The sequence below is a fragment of the Crinia signifera genome, unplaced genomic scaffold, assembly GCF_055691185.1.
Source record: "Crinia signifera unplaced genomic scaffold, ASM5569118v1 HAP2_SCAFFOLD_149, whole genome shotgun sequence".
Lineage (NCBI taxonomy): Eukaryota > Metazoa > Chordata > Amphibia > Anura > Myobatrachidae > Crinia > Crinia signifera.
In genome coordinates this window covers 70,392-89,297 of record NW_028142042.1, presented here as the reverse complement: position 1 = coordinate 89,297, position 18,906 = coordinate 70,392, and the positions used below count along the sequence as shown (strand labels likewise).

At 42.9% G+C, this 18,906-nt stretch overlaps 2 pseudogenes; both read left to right on the top strand.

Annotated features, from left to right (window-relative positions):
* Positions 1 to 2,692: 2,692 nt before the first annotated feature.
* Positions 2,693 to 2,811, top strand: LOC146053293 (5S ribosomal RNA; annotated as a pseudogene).
* A 7,592-nt stretch (positions 2,812 to 10,403) lies between these two features.
* LOC146053292 (5S ribosomal RNA) lies at positions 10,404 to 10,522 on the top strand (annotated as a pseudogene).
* Positions 10,523 to 18,906: the final 8,384 nt, after the last annotated feature.

The following is an 18,906-nucleotide window of genomic DNA, read 5'->3' as shown; positions in this document are numbered from 1 at the left end:
ACATGTTTGCGTAAAGAAATTGACCTTGGGTGACATTTAATGGTTTTTTTTTTTAGTAATGTTCTGAAATCGCACATTATCGCATTTTGGAATTTGGAATTTTTTGAGAAAATCAACTATGTGAACTTGCGGCAAAAAATGCGATATGGTGCGATTTTTAGTCATGAAAATGTGCGAATTACTGCACGTGTGGTTTGTGTAAAAAAATGCATAGGGTCCCCCCTACTGAGCAAAACCAGCCCCATGCTGGTTTCAGAAATTCATAGGAGTTAAAACATAGGGGATCCCCAGGGTTTCTAAAACCAGCACCAGGCTCAAGGGCCGGTCCTGGTTCCCAAAATACAGGGGACAAAATGACTAGGGGTCCCCCATATTTTGGCAACCAGCACTGGGCCCAAACATCCATTAAACAGTATAGCGTTATTACATACTACATGCATTTACACATACGTCACCTATGGATTCCCTCGTAGGCTTGTCCATGTAGAATCCCCAAGGAGAACCTGCGGAGGGAATATATACTCACCAGACCCCTCCCTGCTCGGTCGCTGTCTTCTCCGGCTGGCAGCATCCCTGTGAGATCAGTCCAAATGTTTGTTTACATTCGTGGCTCCTTCCACATGTCCCTCCTACCAGCGAATAAGGAGCGGCCATTGGCTGGTGGGCGGGACTAACCCCTGGCATGTGGGAGAAGCTGCAAATGTAAACAAACATTTATCAGCCTGATGCCCACCACCCTTCCTTTATTGGGGGGTCCCCACTCCTCCAAGGTCCCTGCCACAGGGATCAATGCTTTGGCCAGGGGAACTTATGTAAAAAGTTTTCCCTGTCTGTGGCATTACCCTGTTGGCTTTTTTGGCCCGGTGCTGGTTGCCAAAATATGGGGGACCCCTAGTCATTTTGTCACCCGTATTTTAGGAACCAGGACCGGCCCTTGAGCCTGGTGCTGGTTTTGGAAATCCTGGAGCTCCCCTATGTTTTTGCTCCCCTGAATGTCTAAAACCAGGACCGGATCTTTGAGCCCTGGGCTGGTTATGCTCAGGAGGGGGGAACCAACACATTGTTTTACATTACCATGCACAGATCACACTGGTCTGTGCATGGTTCTGTCAAACTCGACATGTTGAAATAGGTCTATTTGTTGCTATTTTTGGTAATGTTTTCCAATATTCGCACCCCAGTATACTTTACAATGGGAAAACATCTGGATGCGAATTGAAGTGTGACAAAATTTCTACAGGTCAGAATGTGCAATTTTCACTGCAATTCGCATCCTATTAAGTTGGAGATTTTGGGAAAACGTACACATTTTTTTTTTTACATAAATTTTCCAAAGTCCAAATACTTCATCCCAGTAAATGTCACCCCTTGTGTCCATTAGCGAATGTATTGCAACACTATCACAGATCGCTATCCACTCACAAATCCATATGCAATTCCTGATGCATTGAAAGGACTTTGCTGTCTGTGACAATGAGAGGTAGGTCTGAGGCTTCCACTAATCTGCGACTTAGATGGGCAGAACGATGCCAGCGCAGACATCAAAGGTCCTCTATTATAAGGCCTAAGAAATTGTCAGGTTCCCACTCCCACACGCTGGCTTCCTGTCAGACAACCTCTGGCCACTTTGTGTACCTATTGTGACAAGGAAGCACGTACACTGGAACCGATGAAGTTGTGGTCTTTATTTTTGTAGCAGGTACACAGCATACCAGGTAATCACAGCAAGAATGGTTACTTACAGTGGTGGGATTCAGCCAGTTCGCACCGGTTCTACAGAACTGATACCTAATGTTCTATCGGTTCTGCAGAACCGTTTCCTGGCCTGCTGAATTCCACCACTGAATTTTACAATCGCAATCCCAATAAATCCCATTCAATCATGGCGCCTGTTGTTTTGTCTGCCGCAGCCTGCCCATGATTAATAATCTAATGGCTGCGCTGCTGCCTGGCTCTGCTCTTCTTGGCTCAGCAGGGCTGGTCTGGCAGTCAGTCTATAAGCCCTGCCCTGCCTCCCTTGTTGTTGTCAAGGATTGGCTGCTTCCCCCCTGCACACGTGTTCTTCTGAGCTTCTGTGCAGTGCAGGAGAGGAGCGACAGCGGACGGTGCGCCGTGTGCAGAAGACAAGTTTGGGCTTCTTACACTAAATCTGCCCTGCGGCAGATTGACATCAGCGATGGTCTGAGCCTGAGGTGGCTGTGGGCGCCCAGAAGAGCAGAGCGGAGACCAGCATCTCAGTCGTGTCTGGGTGAGTTATTAATTATATGTTGCTGCTGTGCTGTGTGGGGAGATGGAGCAGAGGGGAGAGGCAGCATTCTTACCATCTAGGGACCGTGGGTACATCTATCATTTTCTCAAAGAAATCTCTCTCCATATATATTTTTTTGATATATATATCCCCACACCTGCATGTCTTTTTCATCTTAGAGGTAGCTATCGCACAACCCTCTGACTCTCATCAAGCCATCCGATGCTAGCATGATGGTTGACAGCAGAGATGAGGATGGTGTTTGTTAGCACCCCCGTTAACTATTAAACTATTTTATTTCGTGGCTCTCTCATTCACCCAGTCTGTGCAAGCACCCCTGCAATGCATCAATGGTAACAGGGACGCTTTGCTCTGAACTGTCTGAACAGCAGAAGCTTACTTTGGCTCATCCACCTTATTGACATCGGAATTAACCAGTTAGGGCTATACAGCAATACTTCACTGGACCGCCTGTAACCCATCCGAACACAGCAGCTAAGCAGTGATAGGCTGGATTAGTACCTGTATGGGAGACCTACAGGGAATATCCAGTGCTGTATTTAACTACTGGAACAGTACGCCTGTCGGTACCGTTGGGGTGTAACCACAATCTCTTTGACCCCTCCCTTATCTTTTCCTCTCTGCATTCAGCACGTTATACCCACCCAAGTCGACACTGTAGGGGATAACGTATTGGTGGTGGGCAGTGACCAGTGTCTTATTTCGCCTGCCCGAAATATATTATATAAAAATTGCTTGGCAAACGATAATTAAAAAACATTTTCGCTCTTGTTGTAACTTTCGCTAGGAATTTACCTCAATATTGGTATACAAAGCGTGCCCCAAAAACCTTTTGGTTCTTCTTCAGTCTCTCTTTTAGACTACCCCCCTCTCAGTATATACACTGAACTTTATTTGGGAGCACCACCAACCAGTAATTGCCAATCAGGGTTTTTACCTGAACGGCCTTATCGCATGTTGGTTTACAACAATTATTACCACTTAGATTACACCAAATAATTCTTCCAAAGCCTGTGCCAACCCACCCCCTATCTCAATCTAAGATACTCACTGAGGTCTTTCTCAGTTTCTTGGTTGAGCACGGCTCATCTCATTTATACTCTTTAAGCTTCACCCAGTCCTTAAAAATACTAGGAGGTAATACACTATTGGTCCTCACCTTCGGGTGACAACATTTATATTGTGACCGCTGTCTTAATGGCTGCCTTTAACCTTCGTAATGAATTAATCTACAAACATAAAATTAGCAACTTTGATGCTATTTTTCCATCACAATTATCATCTACCAATACTGAACCTATTTGGGATGAGGATCTGTCTAATCTGAAAAAGACACTCCAGAAACAAATACGATCCAGTTGGGACCTATCAAGTCTTGAAAACTATTGTAAACAAAAGATCACCCCGAGAGGTTTGAGACCCAAGACTTTCCCAGCTTTTGAACTCCAGACTGAGGCCCTGAAAAAAGAATGGGAAACCAGTCTGCTCAAATGCTCAAAAGAATTGATGACCATATTAGTACGTCACAATCACCTGATTCTTGAGGAGTGCACCCAAAAGATAGACACTCTTGGAAAGAAATTGGAAAAGTGGGAAAGCGACCCTCTTTTTCAGAGTACCTTTGAAAAAATCAAAAAAGACCTGGAGACCTACGAACACGTTATCACCGAACGCAAACGGAATAAATTCATGAGAGATCCACACGACTTTGCAACCGGCAAAATTTTCAATTGGACGAGACCACAGAGATCTTATAGACCGACGTACAATCAGGACCAGCGAGGCACACAATCAATCTCTGAATCAGATTATTCTAGCACGGATGATAGTACCCACACTGATGACACCAATGTCAGAGGGAATGATTTTTTAGATTTTGGAAGAGGCAGAGGGCAATATCGGGGAAGAGGAAGACCAGATGAAGCAGGAAGAAAAGGAAGACGAGATTGGACAAGATGGGAGCCACGGCAGCCGAGTCGGCAATCCCAAAGGAATCGCCCTCGATAAACTCATCAGTAACCAAGTTACAAATTATCAACCTATCTGACCATTCTCTTACCATGGAACAGACCAGAGTTTTGGAAAAAGGTCTGTCATTCTCACCAACAAAAACATTTGATAGATTTCAGTGGGAAACCAGTCTAAACCTTTTTGGTAGGAAACTTCTTCTAGCCAAATTTCATGCCCATCATAAAACAGATACCCCTGACGTCCCAATGAACTGGACACCACAAGAATTACAGGCCATTGATGATCTGGAAGGATTGCAAGGAACAGTAACCGATGCTTCAAACAGCAGAACAATCTGCAAGAAAAAAATCAACCTTTTTCCCCCAGGATACAATATGCCCTGAAGTCAAAGTCTTTGTAAACCTGGTTTCCAAGGAGTTTGATGAATTACATCGCAAAAACAAAAAATACAGAGCAAAGGGCAACCTTACCAAAACAGAAATAGCAGCAATCAAAGAGATCAAAGAATGGCAAGACATTGTCATTAAACCATCGGACAAGGGGGGTAATATCGTTCTATGGCCTACGAATATGTACCTCAAAGAAGTCCATTCACAATTGGACGACAAATCCTGTTAGACTCTATTCGACCCTACCTCCAATTTCAAAATTGCATTTGAAAGAATAATAGACAGGGCTCTATTAGACGGTACTATCACCAAACCTGAACATCATTTCTTGTTGAACCTCAATCCAAGAGTAGCCACCTTTATCTCCTTCCCAAGGTGCACAAGAATCTACAATCACCTCCGGGTAGACCAATTGTCTCCGGCAACGGGTCGCTCATAGAAAATGCCTGTATCTTTTTGGACGTCCATCTTCGCCATCATGTTATGACCCTGCCCTCATATACCAAGGACACAACGGAAGTCTTGAAAAAATTGAATAATATCTATCTAGACGATGACCATCTCCTTGTGTCTTTGGATGTAGAATCCCTCTATAACTGCATCAGGCATGACCTTGGTATTGCGGCTGTACGCTACTTTCTGGAAATAGAAGGCATCACCCCCTTTCATGACTTCCTCTTGGTCCTTCTGGATTTTGTATTACATAAAAACTATTTTGTCTTTGAACATCATTACTATATCCAAGGAAGAGGGACAGCGATGGGGGCTGCTTGTGCCCCCACTTACGCCAACCTCTTCCTTGGTTGGAAAAAGAAGTTGTTCTCCAAGATGACATCTATATCGACTGTGTTCATATGTGGATGCGATATATAGATGATATATTGATTATTTGGAAGGGATCACCGGAACATCTCACCAACTTCATTCAAAGATTGAACGTGAATACCTTAAATCTCAAGTTTACTTACGAATGGAGCCCGGACAGTATCACTTTTCTTGATCTCCGTATATATCGAGGTGTCAATAATGCCCTATCCACGGAATTATACAGGAAGACTACCTCTACCAATAGTCTTCTACATAGGAGCAGTTCCCACTTCCCTCCAACCATTACCAATCTACCAAAAGGAGAATTCCTCAGACTGAGACGCAATTGCTCTGATGACACCACATACAACACACTGTGCCAAGATCTCACTAACAGGTTACAAGAAAGGGGCTACTCAAAGAGGCTGATCAAGAAATCCATGAAGGCTATCCAACAGAAAACCAGGGATGAGATCCTATTTAACACTAAGTCACAGGAGGATACCCCACCAGTCATCAGAATAGTCGGCGATTTCTGTAACAAATGGAAGGAGGTCAGAGATTCGATTCAGAAACACTGGCATATACTACTAACAGATGAGGACCTGGCCACCAAATTAAATCTGAAACCTGACATGAGCTGGCGAAGAGCATCCAATCTCAAGGACAACCTGGTCCGCAGCCATTATGTGGCAAAACGTACCACACAGCCCACAACAGTTGGTAGTTACCCATGCGGCAACTGCAAAGCATATAAGCACATCACCAACACGCATATAATCAGAGATAAATATGGCGATGACATCAGGATCAGAGGTTTTTATAACTGCAGATGCCAGAACATCATATACTGCATCACCTGCCCATGTCAGGCTAGGTACGTAGGGATGACGTCCCGACCTCTAAAACAGAGGATCTTGGAGCACATAGGCAACATTCGCAATGCCTCTAGGGACAAAGACAACTTCAAAACCCTTACTTCAATTGCACGTCATTTCCTAAGGATACATGCCTCAAACACGGAGGACCTGAAATTTTCTAGTCTCGAACAAGTACATCTGGGTAGAAGAGGAGGAGACATTAATCAGGCACTCCTCCGTAGGGAAAGCTGGTGGATTTTTCAGCTAGGGTCACTTGCTCCAAAAGGCCTCAATGAGGACATCAAATACAGTGCCTTTTTATGAGCACTTCACATCAGCTGGATAATTCCCCCCTTTTTTTATTCCATATTGTTACTTGCTTTCTTCATCATCTTGGTATTTATCTTTGTCCCATTGGGCTAATCTAATTAATTAATTATACCACCCCCTCCCCATTATCCAGCAGATGCCTCTCCCTACTCTGCAGACCTCTTACCATAGAGTCCCTCTGGGGGGGTATATATGCCGGTTTCACCACAGTGTTACCCCACCTATCCCAGATCTCTCACACCCATTCTACCCCTATTTTCATGCTTATGCTAAAATCTCAATTGTTGAAGATATACCTCTCTATATATCCTCCTTATTCCACCTCTACCCCTCTATCTCCACCCGATACTATTCAGCTGATCTTACCCACAGGCTTCTCTTTCTCTAAAAAACATTATAATAATTTTAAAGTAAAAAAGTTAAAAAAATGTAATAATAAATTTAAAAAATTAAAAAATAACAACTAAATAACCAAAAATTTCATTCATTATAACGCTACAGCGTTTACTGCCTCGCCAGCGCTGATTACCGCAGCGCCACTTTGCCCAATGTACTCTCTCACTGACCTCTCATTTACGACAACTCCTTTATTACCCACCTTCATATTACTACATTATTAATGCTTGTATCCTCAAGCACTCCCTCCGCATTCCACTGTTATATCCTGACATTTATTGGATCTATACTCCAGTCTTATGCCCATTATGTTAGAACCTCCCCAGCCTACCACAGTAGCACCTGCTTACCCTATGTTGCATCCAACTACATGACCTTGTGTCTCTTTTTCAGATCCCATAATATATTTAATCTTATTTACCTGCCAATCTTTCAGTAGTTGTATCTCCCAGGTTATCTTTCCCATTTGCACTTATATTACCACATACAGCCGTGTTACAGTCCACGATCCCACTCCTTTTTACATCAAATCTGGTATTATGTCTCCTCCTTTAGGTTTTGTTACGGTTTTAATTTATTTCCATTTTATTTTATTTTTGGATTTTTTTGAATTGTCATCCTTTTCGGTACTTGTTTCCTAGCACGGCCACACCGATTCACATCGGGGTGGTCGTGTCGGAAAAATCGGGTCGATTGCATCGCATGCGATTTGGTCGCATGCGATGCGATCGACGCGACCGACCGATTTTGGACCCGATTTTTTTTATTGAATGAAATGTAAATCGGGTCCCTGGGACCCGATTTTACATTGGATTCAATGTAAAATATTCCCAACCCCCCCAAATTTAACAGCGTACACCCCACCCCATGATAGACGCCAACCCGAAGCGTGGCGAGCGCAGCGAGCCTGCGAGGGGCGGCGGTGCGCGAGGGGCGGCGGTGCGCGTCCTCCGACCTTTTCATTCCCCTACTATCCACGTTGGCGTGGAGTTGAGAATAGAATAGTGTGGCGAGCGCAGCGAGCCACCGAGCCCGAAGCGTGGCGAGCGCACGCGTATACCTGTGAAGTTATACGCGTCCCCTCGCGGGGCTCGCTGCGCTTGCCACGCTTCGGGCTCGGTGGCTCGCTGCGCTCGCCACACTATTCTATTCTCAACTCCACGCCGACGTGGATAGTAGGGGAATGAAAAGGTCGGAGGACGCGCACCGCCGCCCCTCGCGGGCTCGCTGCGCTCGCCACGCTTCGGGTTGGCGTCTATCATGGGGTGACGACGGGGACATCTATAATGTGAAATAGGTCATATTGGCCCATTTCACATTTTTCACATTTTCTCACGATTTCAATGTTAAAAAATATTTTAACATTGAAGCCTATGGAAAAATCGGGGGCATCGCGTCGGGACCAATGTTAATGGTCCCGACCGACGCGATGCCCCCGATATTTTAGCTTTCCCGACACGATTTCAATGTTAAAATATTTTTTAACATTGAAGCCTATGGAAATATCGGGGGCATCGCGTCGGTCGCGTCGGGACCAATGTTAATGGTCCCGACCGACGCGATGCCCCCGATATTGTGTCCTAGCCGGCAAAATGGACCTGATTTCAAAGGAAATCGGGTCCATCGTATGGATCGTGTACCTTAACTTAAAGGTACACGATCCATAAGATTGTGGCCGTGCTAGGAAACAAGTACCTCCTTTTCTTCTCTTTTATCAACCCCGCAGCCACTAACACTCACAATGCCACTACCTGATAGCATCTGTAGGACAGATACAAGAGGCCGACCCGCCTCCTTTTTCATTGGCCCATCTATACTATAAGTAATTCCTCCTAGCCCTCCCACATTCACACACCCCTGTGACCAAGCTTCAACGCGAAACACGTGTCAGGACACACGTGGTCACGCCCCCACCACCCCCACCAGTGCCGTCAGAGAGCAGGCACACAGACGGAGTTACCTTCCACCCGTCTCTCCGTCCTTTTCAACCCGGTGCAACAGCACGCAATTCTCATACATCAGCCGCTCACTCCCTTAGGTAGACACCAAGTCGGGGAACGGAGCTGGGTAAATCATTTGATGTTGCCCCTGCAATGCTCTATTAGTGCCTGCACAGACACGCTGTATATTGACGGCGTGCACATTCACCGCAAATTCTAAACGCTCACTTAACTAAATCTAGTGGGTGATCAATCTTTATATGGGTCATTTGTGGCTTGAAATGCATATTTTCTGTTTCACCTGTGTGCTTATTTGATTTTGTTACAGCAATGCTCTATTCATGCCTGCATATGCACGCTATATATTGACAGCGTGTAACACTTACCGCTAATTCCAAACGCTCATTTAACCAATTTAGTGGGTGTTCAATCTTAATGTTTGTCATTTGTGGCTTAAAATGCATATTTGCTGTTTCATCTATAGGCTTATTTGTACAGACTAACATCCTTCACTCTAATTAACGTTTAGAGTCTTAACCTTGCACTCCCAGCGTGTGGCACGTTTACTATCACAGGATATTAATTGACAGTTGATCTATTCGAATGCATGCTCCCAGCTATTGGGACATAGACCTTTTTACTGCTCTCACCATACATATATCTGTGTAGATATTTTGCTCAGGCTATTTAACCCTATACTCCCATTCTGGGACGTATCTACTGGCACAGGATAACTAGTGAGAGTGATAGGTTCTACCGGTGTGTACATCACCTGATATATTTGACGTATACTATTTGATTGTTTCTCCATCTATGTGATTATCTGCTCAGGTTTAGACGTACCTCAACGATATGTCATGCTGCACCCTTAACAACTAATAAGGTCACCTGGGAGACCCATACGCATATGTTCAATCTGTACTCATCTCAATAAGTGCCACGAATACCATTATAAGGACCGAATTACAATTGTTCGGAGTCCTTCTATCCCATTCAATATTTGGATCCCACGGTGTGCTTCTGGTGTTCAGAGTAATAAATACACGGACACCAGGAACAACTCTTCTCCCCATCTAGGGACCGTGGGTACATCTATCATTTTTTCAAAGAAATCTCTCTCCATATATATTTTTTTGATATATATATCCCCACACCTGCATGTCTTTTTCATCTTAGAGGTAGCTATCGCACAACCCTCTGACTCTCATCAAGCCATCCGGTGCTTGCATGATGGTTGACAGCAGAGATGAGGATGGTGTTTGTTAGCACCCCCGTTAACTATTAAACTATTTTATTTCGTGGCTCTCTCATTCACCCAGTCTGTGCAAGCACCCCTGCAATGCATCAATGGTAACAGGGACGCTTTGCTCTGAACTGTCTGAACAGCAGAAGCTTACTTTGGCTCATCCACCTTATTGACATCGGAATTAACCAGTTAGGGCTATACAGCCATACTTCACTGGACCGCCTGTAACCCATCCGAACACAGCAGCTAAGCAGTGATAGGCTGGATTAGTACCTGTATGGGAGACCTACAGGGAATATCCAGTGCTGTATTTAACTACTGGAACAGTACGCCTGTCGGTACCGTTGGGGTGTAGCCACAATCTCTTTGACCCCTCCCTTATCTTTTCCTCTCTGCATTCAGCACGTTATACCCACCCAAGTCGACACTGTAGGGGATAACGTATTGGTGGTGGGCAGTGACCAGTGTCTTATTTCGCCTGCCCGAAATATATTATATAAAAATTGCTTGGCAAACGATAATTAAAAAACATTTTCGCTCTTGTTGTAACTTTCGCTAGGAATTTACCTCAATATTGGTGGGAGTTCCTCATCTATGTTGAACTCCAAAAGATGTGATGCACAAGGTGTGTCGACTAAAGTATACATAACAACTTATTTTAATAGAAAGCTTAATATTAAAAGTTACGTTTTATTCTATGCCATCTTTACATTGATTAAACTTCATTAAATAGTATACAAAGCGTGCCCCAAAAACCTTTTGGTTCTTCTTCAGTCTCTCTTTTAGACTACCCCCCTCTCAGTATATACACTGAACTTTATTTGGGAGCACCACCAACCAGTAATTGCCAATCAGGGTTTTTATCTGAACGGCCTTATTGCATGTTGGTTTACAACAATTATTACCACTTAGATTACACCAAATAATTCTTCCAAAGCCTGTGCCAACCCACCCCCTATCTCAATCCAGCATTGCAATGCAGCAAGGGCAAGGCCATGGCTGACAGTCACTCTGCTGGACTGACATTGTGACTGAATGCTGAATTTAATTTGCCAATGGAGGTGCCTGGGCCTGGCCCGCCGGCCGCATCAGAATGGCGCTGGATGAGTAGCAGCTGGTTTGCTTAACTGTTAACTGCCTGCCAGTGCTGAGCCGGTAACTGTTGGGGAGAAAATGAGGAGCCTGTATGGCGCTGGACACTGTTGCTGGGCTGGCCAGAGGACTGGAGGAGCCATTATTAGCCTGCAGTGGTGGGGGAGGGAGGGGGCATCAAAATGGCGCAGTATGAAGAAGGAGAGGAGGCTTGCCTGGCCTGCCCTGACTGTGGTGCTGAGTGGAGATGGGGGGCGGGGGGAGTCAGTGGTCAGAGAGGCTGCATTTTGGTAATGGGAGCTCAGCTGCCAGAGTGTGTAGGGGCCCCTGGATGCTAGGGCAGCGAGGGGGGACTGAGGAGCTGGGCAGCCCAGCAATGAGTTTTGAATCAAAATAGCTGCCTCACTGCAGCTGCTGCTAAGGCCAGTAAATCTGCATAAGAAAACGCACACATTTCTATTATTTTTTACTTATCAAGTTATTATTTATATATATATATATCCATATATTGGGGATAGCACTCTCCAAATGTATCAACATCTGCTGGGGTGCCATCATCCAGAAAGTCCCAAAAGTTCAGGTACTTCCAAGTATATGTAGAGCAAAATGGAGACACTCACCGGACTTGCTTGAAGCTTATTTTATTCTCACCAGTTACAGTACATTAGTGCTTTACAGTGGGTACAGGTCGACGTTTCGGTCCAGTGCAGGACCTTTTTCAAGACCCCCTTCCTGCTCTCTCCAGTGTGCAACCTGCTATGGTTTAGGAGGGTAAATGGGAATGCTGATACACTTTTATTTTGCATAGAAATAAGTATTTATATTTCCATCTTTACTTTTGAACTGAAATCGAGACCAGACCAGTTTATCAGACCGATAACCATCTCTGGAGTGGCTTGGATTGGAACGAGAGAAAGGTCCCAGAAGAAGCAGAGGTGAGTTGAAATTCCACTTCACAGATATGAGTGTTTTTTGTACTTAGCAGGGGGAGGCTGAGTGTGAAAGGGGAAAACCAGTGGATGACCATTATTTTATTTATTTATCTTATATATATTATATAGAGCAGCATATTCCACTGCGCTTTACAAAGGAGACAGTTATACAACAAACTGGGTATTTACAGACAGTCAAAGGTAGGAGGGCCCTGCTCGCAAGCTTACAATCTATAGACCATGACAGGGTGACCGTTCAGTCCTCCTTAGGCGCCCTGGTGCACTGCACCTGCTGCACCAATGGTAGTTCCGCCTCTGCTAACAAAGGCTGCTTTGATATCATTTCTTCTTAACCCCCGGCTCCAGCCATCCCCAACTGTTAATCCTTGTATGGATGTACTGTACCATTCTGCATGTCGCCATGGATACATGATTTCTGTACTTAGGGTGAGACTGAGATGTATTATTCCTAAGAGTGGTGAGAGTGGCTGCTTGTACCAATCAATCAGCTTCTGCATGTCCATAAATAATTGTTGTTATTATTATATTAATATTTTAAAAGAGGTTTTTTTTTTTTGGTAGCCCTTGAAACTAAGGATGAAAAGACAACACAGTTTGATGGATTTTTTCAATAAGAAAACAAAATCAGATACTGTTTTATCAGAATTGGTCTTGGAAGGTTCAACACAGTCACAAGCACAACCAATCCAGCCTGAAGAAAGCAGCATGCATAGGTGCCGATACTGTGGGTGCTCAAGGGCCTGAGCACCCACGGAAATTGATGAGCACCCACGGGCCCGAGTCCCGCTGCTGGGCCACCATATTAACTTGCAAATTTGCGGCTGCAGCATCCACATTGCCGGTCCCGCCACCTGGGAAACAGTATGCCGGGAAGAGTGTATTCTGTCCGCGGAGTACCTGCACTGTGGGGGCATTTATGTACCTGCACTGTGGGGGCATTTATGTACCTGCACTGTGGGGGCATTTATGTACCTGCACTGTGGGGGCATTTATGTACCTGCACTGTGGGGGCATTTATGTACCTGCACTGTGGGGGCATTTATGTACCTGCACTGTGGGGGCATTTATGGATGTGGAACTCTGTTGCCGTAATTTGAATATTGGAGACAACTGTGCTCCGTAATATAAATTGGTATTATTTTGTGGCCACACCCCTTCCCCATGAAGCCACTTCTCTATATTTTTGGCTTGAGCACCCACCAGCAAAAACATAAATCAGCACCTATGGCAGCACGTCAATTGAAATAGAAAATCACAACAATTCCAATATTGAAAATAGTCTTCCTGAATGCTGCTCAGGGCAACAATATAAAAAATTTTAAGCAAAATATGAAGGACTGGGAATTTCTTTTTTTTTTTTTTTTAAACATCTTTTTATTAGAAGTTTTTCCAGAATTTCACAAACAACGACATTGCATTACATATTTTCATGAATACATAGTCAAGACATTAGAAGAAAAATAATTGAAGAGATAAAGAATTATAGATCGATAAGTCTTTAAACGCTACCCTTCGGTAGTTACATGCAATCCACCTTGACCCCTATACCACCTTATATAAATTATATAAGCTACCCACTTGAATTCGTTAGTAAGTAATTGCGTCTTAGTAAGAAGATAATTACGATAAAGTAAGAAAATATTTCAATAAAGTAAGAAAATATTTCTTGGGAGCACAAATGATCCGGGGGGTAGTCATGGCAAGGTATATCGCCCTTGGCCCCCAGTGTCCTCCGTGCCCTGAATCTTCTGGGACTTTATAAGAAGCTTTGATTTTACAATAGCTCCCAGCTGAAGTTAACTCCATTTTTTCTTGGAAATTCTGTAAGTAATAAGGTACGGAGCTAGGTGGCCTTTGATTTTATAGTGAACCTGATGCCCCTGTCATTTGGGCCCACAAGAAAAACAACTACCCTCTATCTCATGAAATCCTATCTAGCTATGAATTACTCATGCCTATGAGACACATAAACCATAATCTTAATCTAGCAAGAATGAATACGACACGTAGACAGGCACAATTGGGAAGGGAGGGGGGGGGTTCTCAGGGATCTTCAGAAATCATAGACATTTCTATCATTAATCACATTATTCTGGCCTAGGGCATATACAGTTATCTGTTTCTCCAAACCCTTCCTCCTGATACTACCGTAAATCAAAGTATGTACATAATTAAGCAATAGTAAACATAGGTTGGATGTCATCACGCAACGATCAGTCAAGCCGCTTTGTTTTCAAGGGTGGACTAAAAGGTTGCGAGGCTGGATGGAGTAGTAGACTAATTGGTTAGAGCCGGGTTTCATTAAATCTTCCCCTCAATGATGTGCATTTCCGAAAGTAGCGCCCACTTTGGTCCAAAGCCTTCTGTCAAAGTAGTCTAGTACCCTTTGTTTCGAGTGCTCGTCTAGAGAATGGATAAATGTCCTCCACTTAGAATAAAAGGCTTTCGTAGATTGTGGCTCATTTGAGATCAGCAATCTGATGTCGAAATACAATTGTTGGATTAATTTGAATTTGAGTTCTTGGATTGAAGGTGCAGATTTCTTAATCCAATGGCACAGGATCAACTTTTTTGCTATTGTGAGAACAGTTACTAGAAAGGGGACATGTGTTATATTGGATGGGCCTAGATTCCATTTCTCAAACGAAAGCAGTAAACAAGTTTCCATCAGGGGTATTAATTTGGTATTGAGGACTTCACTTAAATATGCCACTACTTTGTTCCAGAACCTCTGAACTTTTGAGCAACTCCAAAAGCAATGGATGAATTTTGCGTTGGCCATCGAGCATTTATAGCATACTCCTGGTTCACCTGGCACCATATGCTTCCTCTGGGCCGGCGCTATGTACAGTCTGTGTAGAAATCGAATATGAGGTTCCTGAAGATAAGTTGATGTCAGGTGTTTCAGGTATGAACAGTAGTTGTCTACTATCAACTCAGAGAATACGCTCCGGGCCGGCATGTCTTCTGCCCATTTAGATGAGATCTGATTTGTTTGAGACATCGTTTTGTTTTTGACTTCCATCAGGGTTGGATAAAGCTGATTTAATTTGTATTTCTTTGTTTTTCTCTTGTTGACTAGGACTAGGATGGGGTTTGAGCCTGCTTCCATCACCGCTTTTAGTGGGAGACTTTGGGCGTAGTGTCTCAGCTGGAGATAAAAGTAGAAATGAGAGTTCGGGATTCCATAATTTTTGTTAAGTTCTTCAAAGGTTTTAAACGTCCCTCCCGGGTCAAATATCTTGCAGATCATGTCTAGTCCCTTTGCTTTCCAAACCTTTGAGATTGGGTTCTTTACAGAAGGAATGAATTCTGGGTTTCCCCACAGTGGTATAAACGGAGAGTATTGAGAGTCTTTCTGGAAGACTTTGTGTAAAGATATCCAGTTATTGTAGGTATCTCTAAAAATAATGTTTGACCTAATATGGCCTGGGATATCCTTGTTTTTCATGTGGAGTAATGCTGCCAATGAGAAAGGTGCAAATAAAGCTGCTTCCACATTATAATCCATATAGGTCGAGCTTTCCAATAACCAGTCGCTTGCGTATCTAAAGAATACTGTTTTTGTATAAATTTTAAAGTCGGGAATTTTAAGGCCTCCCTGTAATCTAGGGAGCATAAGTTTGGATAACTTTATTCTAGGTCTTTGGCCTTTCCAGAGAAATTTTGATATTGCAGATTCCAGGGATATGATATCTTTATTTTTCAGGGCTATCGGGAGCATTTGGACAAAATAAAATATTTTTGGAAAAATTATCGATTTGACCGCTGCTGTTCGCCCAAGAAGTGATATTGGCAGTGAATTCCATGTTGTCAATAGGGTATGTACTTTAACTCGAGTGTGAGAAGGTATCCGGGGGGTGTGGAACTGGGTATGTTCTGTAAATGTTGGATAGCCGCTATAACTTTTCTCACATTCGTGACTGATTGCCTCCCTGTTATAAAGCCGGACTGATCCGGGTGAATGATTTTTGGCATATGTGGCTTAATTCTTTCAGTTAAAATTTTGGTCAGAATCTTATAGTCGGAATTGAGTAAAGAAATCGGCCTGTAGGATGCCGGTGAGGTCAGATCTCTGCCTGGCTTAGGTAAAGTTTTAATTTGGGCTGAATTGAAGTGTGTAGGAATCTTTTCATTATCTAACATGTTATTAAAGGCCTTGGTTAGGGGGTCGGTGATGTGAGGTTGCATGAATTTATAAAAATTGTTCCCAAAGCCATCGGGACCCGGGGCCTTACCTTTTTTTAGGGCTTTTATCGTTAGGGAAACCTCCTCGGAGGTTATGGGGGCCGTAAGTTGTTCCATTATTTCTTGAGGTAGTTTCGGGAATGTAATTTCTGCGTATAATTGATCAATGGCTATTTGAGGGGGACTTTCGGGTGTCTCATCAGAGGTAGGGATCGAGTATAAGGCTGAATAAAATTCTCTCATTACTTCTGATATTTGTTTGTTTGATGTGGTAAAAGAACCCTCTCTATTTTTTAGTGGGTGGATTATCGCCGAGGGCCTCGAGCCATTCAGTAAGTTGGTAAGTAATTTTCCTGTTTTGTTTCCGAAGCGGTGATATCTGTAATCAGAATTATTTTTTGACTTTTGGGCCTTTCTATTTAAATATTCGTTATAGTGAGCTTTTATCATTATGTATTTTTGTTTATTAATCAGTACTGGATTTTGGATGTATTCGGAGTATGCCAGGGAAAGAGATCTCTGTAACTCCAAGTATGAAATAGAATATTTCTTATTCAATTGGGCCATGTATGAAACAATATCTCCTCTCAGAACCGCCTTTGCAGCCTGCCAAAAAAGAGAGGGGTCTGAAGTAGCATGCGACTGGTTATTGGAGCAGTAAACCTCCCATCTATCTATAACATATTTTTGAAATTCAGATGAAATTCAGATGGTTTGGGAATCGCCAATGTGGCATCTGGGTTCTCTCTTCTGACAAGCTTAACCTAAACCATACCAGTGCATGATCCGAGACCGAGATCGGTTCTATCTCGGCCTCGGAGACATGCGGGAATAGTGGCTCTGAGATCATCTGGTAGTCTATTCTTGATAGGCTATGGTGGGCTGCCGATAGGCATGTGTATTCTTTAGAAGTGGGGTTGAGACTTCTCCATATATCCACTAATTTGAGCTGACTAGAAATTTGAGGGATTCCCAACCTAGGCATTGGAGGTGAACGAGATCTCTTTGCTGATCTATCTAGACCCACGTCTGATATCAGGTTTAGATCGCCACAAACCACCAAATTATCATCCATAAATGGAATTAGATTTTTCAATAAATTGAGGAAGAATTTTTTATTATAAGCGGAAGGGGCATAAATGTTACATAAGGTTAGTGTGGTAGAGTGTAATTTAACTTGGGTGATTGTAAATCTACCCTCAGTGTCTGAGAGTGTTTTCACTATCTCTAGTGGTATTGTTCTCTTTATGAGGATAGTAACTCCCCTCGCCTTTGAATTGAAGGCAGCGAAATCTACCACTTTCCACCCCAGCATTTGTAGTTTGGCATATTCACCCGGTATCAAATGTGCTTCTTGTATAAATATTAGGTCTAGTTTCATCTTATTACAATATGTTAAAATCCTTCTTCTCTTTATAGGAGAATTGAAACCCCCTACATTTAGGGTCCCTATTTTAATGCTAGCCATTTCTTACACTATGTATACTCTTTGAATGCCAGACAAGTCCAAATAAGACATCACATGCATTAATTCCTGAATAACCTGAGAGGATGATGGAGGACACAATAGGAAGGGGGGAACTAAGACACCAAATTACATATAACATAAACAAAATGGCGCACTGCGCCGCATACCTAAACATTTTCCTATAATTGACCTTCGGTTGCTACTAAGGGGTGTATTCACTGTTGGTCGTTAGGTCTATTCTGTCTAAAACAGCATATTTTACGCCTGAAAAAAAAGTCTAGATGAATTGTAGTATTCACTATCATTTTTTCTAGACAGTCTAAAGCATTTCACCTGTCAACTCTTTTCGTTTGCCTCGCCTGTCTAAATGAGTCATTTAGACTTTTTGTTTCACTTTGTCTAAACTCTGTCATGTTAATCTGATTTAGCCTATTCAGTGTCTGATTGTCTAAATGGATTCTACAGTTTTCAGGCAGGCTTTAGACAAAGTGAACTAGACAATTTCTTCTGTCGGGACTGCTTTACAAAACCTTAAATATTATTTTATTTATGTAGTTTTTGACATGAATCAATGTAATTTATTTTCATTTTGTTTGTAAATATATTTAGTATGTTTATTATTGCCCATATGAATATATTTTGATTTTTATAATATTTTTTTTTTTACTCTACCCATGTTGCATTGGGCGGGATGTATTAATATACATCGCCGCCCTTCGCTGCCTGTCCGCCGCGATGCCAGCGCATATGTACCAACATATAACACGATAAAAATGCATGTTGACCTGTTTCCATGTCGACAATTTTCATAAGTCGACCTAACGCATGTAAACCTTTTGACTCTAAACTAATCACGGTCGTCCAACAGTATTATGGGACATTTAATTAGGCAAATATTATATTTGTATATTTGTATTAGAAAATAAGAATATTGTAGACGTACAGTACTCTTATTTTTTCAATACAGATGGTAATTATCTGCAATTAGCAGAGGCGT